Here is a 9,093-nt window from a genome sequence, read left to right as displayed (position 1 = left end):
CAATTTTCATGGTACACGTCATATGTCATCGACGTTATCTTATTATACAAATTTTACGCATTTTAGAACGAATTTGTTTAAGACCACTTTACAGCGACGTCACACCAACTTCATAGAACTCCTAACTACACTGCGAACTCGTTATCACGGGCATGGTGCTCTTTGGCCATACTTGGCTCTTGCACCATTAAACATCAAACAATCATTCATTGCAGATGAAACAGAACTTGCATCTTCGCATTTGTGCATGGCGCTACCGTGATTTTCGCTCTCGTTTCACTATACAATAAATAAATAGACGAATTATCTAACAGTTGAAAAACCAAATAACATACTATTTTGCGCACTATTAATTCACCCATTGTCCCATCGAAGTTATGCTATGCTTCCCATGGTAGTAATAGTAAATTATGTCAGTCGTATCTGTGTAGGAATTGTCATTTTTTGGTGTATTTATTTAAATTAAACGGACATATTTCGAGCACATAACACAATTATAACTCACAAAATACAATTCTATGAGCGTCCTGACATATGTACATAATAGATTATAGAATATTTTGTCTACAGGGAAACCTCAACTTGCCGAAATATCCCAAATTTTTAAAGGATGACGAATTGGACGAGTTAAAGCTTAACCATGCATGACAAAACAAAGGCAAAGAAAGACAAAATTCAAAATGCTGCTCATGAATTGTGGATTTTTTCCCGTTCCCGGAGTTATTGAAGCTTATAATCAATATACTTGCGTAAGTATTTTCTTGTATGGGAAAGATCCACAGACAAAAGCTGGTGAATAATTATACATGGTATAACGAGAAGCAGCTAACAAAGTAGTTTTGTACTAGGAATGCTATGTTGAAACGTTATGCAGAGACAAAATTCAGTTTCAGTTGGTTTGCATCACTAAGAAACGTGAGTGCTCAGGCAAGAATGTGAAAGCGACCATTTGATGGTGCCAGTGCCCCCAGTTACATGTCATAAAACAAATATTCCATCGAGGATGCATCAAAAATGCAATATGAATGAGCAACTAAAGCTCAACAACTTTATATTAGATGTTAGTACAAAAGAAAGGATTGCACAGTGATGTGCAAATGATATAAAGAATTATTTAGCAACTGCAAGGAAAATATCTTTAGGAGTACTAGTTCTGAAATACTAGATATGGTTCATTTTATATCCAAATATTTAGGGAAACTAGCTTTCTGAGTAAAGATATCTGACAGTTACGATACCCTCTAATGTAAAATTCGAGTGCAGCTGAATATGTGCTTTCAATAAGCAATATATTTACGCAAAAGATTTGAGTCCAAATTCAACACACCAAATGCTACTGAACGCATGCCGTCAGCCCCTTTGTAGATGGAGGGGCAGTATGGGAAGGCTGATATTATGAGAATGCTAGGCGCCAGCTGTCGGAGAAGATGACAAACGCGCGAGCAGTGGCACGAATGCGCTCGTGCGGTTAGGCCGAGTTACACCCATGCTCAACCTAGGAACGGGCGGTTAAGAGCTGCGCCTAAACACCACCTGCATGATGTAGAATCTGTCATCTATGTTCCGTTAGACAAAACTGCACATGTCAGAACTTATACTGGTCACATGCGCCGAGCAACCATCTTGTTATTTCTTGCGTTCTCCTCTGTTACTCTTACCCGCGACTATTACTAGCTGCGTTTGCCAGAATGCAACAAATGGCGCATCGCATCCATGTAAACGGGGCTAATGTGCTGGACAAGTGCGTCACATTAATGCGCCAGACAGTAGCGGATTCACACGACTTTTGCAGTGCACGTAGACGCGTTTGCTTCGCATTAGAAATTCCAGGAAATTGAATTTGCTGCGGATCTGCTGCGAACTCTGAGCTGCGGCGTGGCATGGCGTCTGGAAACACTGCTTTGAGCCGCCACCATCGCACAATGGGTAGTGCGCTACGTGTAAATGCTTGCGCATTTCATTTCTCGCAATGCGCTATAAAATGGTATGCGTGCTCTACTGTTGCATTCTGTTCCATTCCTGTAAATATGGATACAAGGCGCCTCTACAAGCATGTGACAGTAGCGCATAACATTAGGAGATGCATCGTTCTTTTGGATTTTAGTTCACATGCGCTTTTATTACGAAACAGGTATTACGAAAGTATAGTGCGCAAAGTAACATCATATCAGCCAATATGTTTAAATGACGTGGATTACAGCATTATGATGGAAATATTAGCTGGTACATTACGGACAGGAATTAAGAATATAGTAGCCCCGCTGCGAAAATGGGCCATTAAAGGTAGCAGCCCTAAGTCAAATGTTTGCGAAGCACCAATTGTGTTGGAATGCTTCAAAGTAATCCACAGTCAGATCTATATATTATGGAAAATGCATTTTATAAGATTGCGCACGATGATATGATGTCGGTTTTAGAACATATCAACGCTGCATCAATTATACTCTAAGGGGTATGCATAGCGCACTGCTTGTTCACTACAAGAATTCTTATTAATAAGTGGGTCGGATAACCCATTCAAGTCAAGCTGTACGTCCACCAGGGATGTACCTTTTAGCCACTGCTGTTTGCAGTATACGCAGATAGAGTGATTTTGCCTCACTATATTAAAAAGAAAGAGCATAACAATTTTCATAGTCTACTCATATCAAGTATGAGTCCGCGTATGCGCTCGACATTGCTTTCCTTTGTAGTAATGACTAACGTCTATTCGAGACTACAGAAAAAAGAAAGTCACCGTTTAACCCAAAAGGCAAAATGTAGTGCGCGGTTTGGTTAATTTGCAAATCAAACAAGGGAAGGGATCCGTACTTTTCGTGGTCACAAGTGAACTGAATGTCTGGTTCGACGGAGCTGAGGTGGCCGAGTATATTGGTGAATTGCGATGTATTTGTAATGCAGAAACAATCTTGTTGAGTCCTCAAGCTCCATTGAACCCGATAGTCAGTCCCCTTGTGAACGCGAGAAAGAAGGATAGCTTGTATTCCTTGATTTAAGAATAATCCGAGCTGGAGACTCTCCCTGTGTCTTAGTCTACCAGGAACCAACCCATACACGCCATTACCTAGACTGTAATTCTAATCATGCTCCAATTCGACGATAGCGGCAGCGTCTGCCGTGCGAGGGAAAGGAAAAAAGAACCCGAAAGCTCGTCTTTCCTTATAACGTTCGCTACAAGAGTTTCATGGTAAAGATTACAGATAAGCTGCAGTTACCTGCCAGCAGCAACTGCAGCATAGAAAGCAGTGAGTGGCGGAACTACACTTCCATATGTAAACGAAGAACTCACCTAGCAACTAATATGATGTGTGTTCTGATAGCACGATGGGAAGGCCACACGTAGGATTTCCAAAGAACAGCATAAACCAGGTAAGCGGCGTTGGGAACAGCAACGGCAGAATGCACAACAGCGTCGTGCTCTGACTAGGTAGGCCCCAATTCAACTCTACGTCACATTGGTCTATCGGAACATTTGATAAGATAGCTTCGCTAGCCAACCACCTTCACAGCGGGAATTGGAGCCCACATTATTGCCCTTAATGTCCATGTACTAACTACACAGCACTGCTGTCTTGGACGTTTTTGTACGGACGAAGCAGCGTATATTTGCAGATAACAGAAAATACACTCAAAAACAGCGTCGTCATAGGCTAAGGTGGCGCTTATTGAAATATAGGTACCTGGATGCAGGGTGCACAGGAATGTTATCCGACGGCGCACCGCCGCTAAGGGAACAGGATGTTGAATAAATGCTCTCCGCAGAATTCATCGAATGAACGGTCACGCATAGTGCGCGTTGCGCGGCTGAAGCGCACCGTTCTTACAGTCTAACGTGAGGCCACGACCGACATCGAGAATGCCGCGATAGGTGGACAGTTGCTACACGCGCTCCTTCGAATTGGAGTGCATGTTCACGCCGCCCTATTCGTTTGGCCAATGATCACGCTTGTGTGAGTGCGTGTGCCGCTTCCCCCTTCGCATATCTATTCGCACTCATCTACGGGCAAAAAGTGCCGCTAGTGCATGCCTAGAACTGTGGGCAACGCAAGCGTTGGAGCTCATGTTCTATCTCGAGGACAGCCGGGTGAAGGAACAAGCAATAAAGATCAGCAGTCAGCCTCCAGATTCCGAGAGAACCGGCATGGTCCTGATCGTTGTCTTCAAAAAGGAAGCACAGATGGTTGGAGCCGAATCGGAATACTTTCGCACTGTCGGAGTGCGCGATGGCAGGAATTCCATGTCATACTGCAATGCGCCTGCAGGAGAGTAAAAATGTTTGCGCTGTCAATACTGTGTAGAAGTCCTTTATACTGCCCTTGTCACACTAAAAGAAAACCCCGCAGGGCCGTCTACGCCAAAGGGCGTTTGGTTTGTGGCGACACCACGTACCGGAACACACGCGGATTGGACCCTCCCGCGTGTAGCCGTGCGCGGCTTAGCCGTGTCCGGGGAAAAGAAGATCCTGGGGGTTGAGCCGATACCGGGTGTTCGCACCTTTAACGAACACCCCTTTGGCCTCTGCCTCATGTAGACGGCACACCTGGACTGTCCCACCCGGTGGAAATCGGCCGTCGCCTCTTCCTCTCCCCCTATTCAAACTTTCCTTTGCTATCTTCTTTCTTTTACTGTCCTATCATCTCTTCTCTTCCGCCACATCCTAAGTTTTCTAGGCCGCTTGGGTTAACCTTGTGTATGTGCCCCCCTCCCTTGGGTAAAGTATATTAGGTTGTACGGTTGGCACCTGCAGCTATACGCGCAAAGTACTGCAGCGTCTCTTGCACTCATCACCTCAATGACGAGTGCATCTCGTTGCACTCGTCATTTCACCGCGGAACACGTCTTTTTTTAGAAGCTATTCGCTGCTTCGATGATAAACGCCGTAGAATACCCTACCGCGTCGTCGATACTGAAATCAGGGATAAAATCTCGTGAGAGGTAGTTCGATTCCTTAAAATAGTCCCAGTCGGCAGAACCTAGCTTTCACCGAGGTGCATGTGGAGGGAATTCATGTGGTGCAATTATTTTAAAAGTACAGGAAAATTGCCACTTCCATAAGGATATTTAATAACGCTCCATTCTAAGGGATAAAAGCTGCCAAGCCAATGGGTATGTCTATAGAAGAATGTGAATTATAATACATACTATGAGTCGGTTTGTTCTTAGTGAACCATCACGCACCCGGGTTTACTAAAATTTTATCTAGAAATCCACCTCTCGCGTCGCATCCTGATTCTGCCCACATCGTGTGATGAGCAATAATATCTCCCACGACCATATCAAGCACGGAAACCAGGATAATAAGGTTATAAAAGCCTGTTTCTTTCGATATTATGGTTCGTGGGTATAGAAGTAGAACAACTCACAGAGATTGATTTATTAAACATAATGGCCTAAACTGACGCTGCCTCAAGGGGCATCCGAAGGGCGACGTGTCGGCAAGATACAGCCTTGTCCGATGTTATTGCTACTCCGCTGAGGCGTTAACCTCGTCTCGGACCTTTCGGAAGATGAAGTGATTGCGAAGAAAGATTGTGTTTGTAGGTTTCACATGTGTCCCTCGAAAACAGAGAATTCTTGGATTAGGTTTGTGTAGGTGCTCTCTAATATCGTCAAGTGTGTGAATGAGTCCTCTCACGTTTCATTGTAGTATTTGTGTCTCCATTATGATGCAAGTGTTCTGTGCTGTGTGTTTAAGTGACGAGAATTAGCTCAAGGGCCCTTTCCAGGCGCCTTGACGCGAGTTTTGTCTTTTTCGGAGCGATCGATCGAGGCTCGCCGCTCCTTAGGCGCTGGTCGCGCCGTCTGGCTGGTTGTTGTATCTATTGCCTGCTGTGACGAGATGGACATGCGCTGTGTTTGATGAGAAGGCCTCGGCACGTTCGACTAGACCTTTGAGATCACCGGCCCGAAGGTCGATGGTCCCTTCTTCTGGGGCGGCGGATAAGTGCTAGCTGTAGCCGCCGAGGGGGGATATGGCGCCACTGCCGGCTCACTGAGTGTGAGCCGGACAGCCGCCAGAAGCCGTTGTGTCGCCGTCCGCTGACGCGTCACATCGGCGAAAGTGTTCTTGGGGAGGCAGGATACCTGACGGCGTGCCTCCTTGAAACTTATATTTTCCTTTATTTTAATTGTTACAATTTCCGTTTCTTTTTTCCAGGATGGGCACGATCGCGAGTATGCGGCGTGCTCCCCATCACAGTTTACACAGTGGAGAGTGTTCTCGCAAGCTTCAGAAGTGTGGTCATGGGCACTTGATTTCGCACAAGTTTGGCGGCTTCGGGAGCTCTGCTACCTGTGACTGAAACGCTGGCGTGATAAACATCTCAGCGGATTTTGTACGTATGGCCTAACACGGAGCTTGATGTACCCGCCCTCGAAGAACTCGGGCAGGACACTTGAACCAAAGATGAGTATTAGGTACTTGGTTTCGATTTCTTTGCCATGCCGCCTCTTCTTAATTCTCTTAACATTGACAACATGCTGCACAGGGAAGCCTTCGAAGATCTCAGCCCCTGTCAGCTGGAGCAAATCACCATGCGAGACAACGCCAAGGGTGGTGTTCAGAGTGCGGTGTGGAAATATTGTCACTCGAACGGTTCCCAAATGACACTAGACTGGGTAACATTTATTACTGTTTCTGATCATGCAGCTCTAGGATTGACAAATCCACCTCAATTGACCAGAATCCAGTTTCATTCACCTGAATTCACCTTGGTCTAAGTTCACAAGTCTAGCTTAATTCACCTTAATCCACCTACTCGAATTTGTACCAAATTTATTTCGCCTAATCTACCTTATTCTACACTTTCCTGCCTTAATCCAATTTGATTCATTTTCGTTCACTTTAATCATCATCATCATCAGCCTAGTTACGCCCACTGCAGGGCAAAGGCCTCTCCCATACTTCTCCAACTACCCCGGTCATGTACTAATTGTGGCCATGTTGTCCCTGCAAACGTCTTAATTTCATCCGCCCACCTAACTTTCTGCCGCCCCCTGCTACACTTCCCTTCCCTTGGAATCCAGTCCGTAACCCTTAATGACCATCGGTTATCTTCCCTCCTCATTACATGTCCTGCCCATGCCCATTTCTTTTTCTTGATTTCAACTAAGATGTCAGGGCACGGCATCTGGCCTGCGGACAGCATGGCTCACCCGCTGCTGCTGTTTGTGCAGGTTCTGCCGTGGATTTTGCATGCAACGCCCACCCCGGTATCAACGACCAACATCACCGTGATACAACCATTGATGCTTTGCGCGGGCCACGTTACAAGCAACAGCACATTCAAGGGATATCGACCACGAGGTGTGACGTCACCAGCAGCCGATCTACTTAAGGAACGACGCGACACCGACCAGATCAGAGGGCACGGCATCTGGCCTGCGGACAGCATGGCTCACCCGCTGCTGCTGTTTGTGCAGGTTCTGCCGTGGATTTTGCATGCAACGCCCACCCCGGTATCAACGACCAACATCACCGTGATACAACCATTGATGCTTTGCGCGGGCCACGTTACAAGCAACAGCACATTCAAGGGATATCGACCACGAGGTGTGACGTCACCAGCAGCCGATCTACTTAAGGAACGACGCGACACCGACCAGATCAGAGGGCACGGCATCTGGCCTGCGGACAGCATGGCTCACCCGCTGCTGCTGTTTGTGCAGGTTGGTTCCCCATCCACAGACTGCTGTTACCATAGTGACAATAGATTTTTAGTTGTCCTGCCGTGCCCTGGTAGGCTTCATTGCATTGCTATTGACTGTTGGTCCGTGCTGATGCTGTTGATGTCGGGAGACATAGAAGAAAACCCCGGGCCTAAGACAGCTGAACTGTTACAGACGATTATTGATAATCAAGCCGCGTCTGACTGCCGGTTGACTAATATCAGCAAGGATATTGGTCAACTTAATGAAAAGACTGATAGACTGACTGATTCCTTGGCAGTGATACAAGAATTGAACAAAAGAATTGAATATCTTGAGGTAACAGTTCAGCAACAGGCCAGGAAATTGACTGAATATGAAAACTATAGTCGTCGTAACAATCTGCTGGTTTTTGGTGTTTCTGAAAAAATCGGCGATTCAGAGACGGAGTTAAAGGCAGCTGTCATAGATAAAATTTTTCACGACACGCTGGGAGTTGAAGTAAAAACCGTCGAAAAAATTCATCGTATAGGGAAAAAGAACAAAGAACGACCTAGGCCAATTATTATGAAATTTTATGACAGCAGAGAAAAGCAACAAGTGCTAAAGAACTGCAATAAACTGAAAGGACAATCGGTTAGTGTAAGCAATGATTATGCAAAGGAAACGGTAGCGGTGCGAAGGAAGTTGTGGGAAAGTGCCTCTGCTGAAAGGGCGCAGGGCAAGAAAGTCTTTTTGATCGACGACAAGCTCAAAATAAATGACAAGTTATACACATGGGACAACGAGAAGAACGCACGCTCGCTCCTGAACTCCCGAGATAAGTTCAAGCAACGCACTAGAAAAGCAGGCAACTCGCATGATGGCTCTGACATCTCGGATAAATCCAGCGAATCAATGCCTGAACTCACCCCGTCATACCTACGAATCTTATCTTTGAATGCTCGTAGCCTTTTTAACAAAGTAACCGAATTAGAATATGTATTACTGACAGAAAGTCCACACGTACTCGTCGTAAGCGAAACATGGCTAAACAACGGTGTGCCTAGTCACTGTATGGTACCCCCAAATTACCAGATGTTCAGATGGGACAGGGATACTCGTGGTGGGGGTGTTGCAATCATTGTCAAAAGATCTATAGATGCAGTAACGGTCGAGTGCACTTTGCCTGAAACAGTTTGGTGCAAAATTACTTATGCGAGTGTTACTTACCTTGTTGGTGCAGTGTATAGGCCGCCTGCCACTTCACCAGAGTTTTTGGATGACCTTAATATGTTCTTATGCACTCACTTGAACCGTACCACCAGACTAATAATGACCGGAGATTTTAATTTGCCAAGCATCAACTGGGACAGACTGATACCTGGGAACGTTGAAATTTCTAGTTCCGAAGCACTGCTGCAAATAATGTTTTCGCACAATCTTAAACAAATCGTGGAAGAAGAC

Source organism: Dermacentor variabilis, chromosome 11 (assembly GCF_050947875.1).
Source record: "Dermacentor variabilis isolate Ectoservices chromosome 11, ASM5094787v1, whole genome shotgun sequence".
NCBI classification, from domain to species: domain Eukaryota; kingdom Metazoa; phylum Arthropoda; class Arachnida; order Ixodida; family Ixodidae; genus Dermacentor; species Dermacentor variabilis.
Note: the sequence above shows the minus strand (reverse complement) of the source record.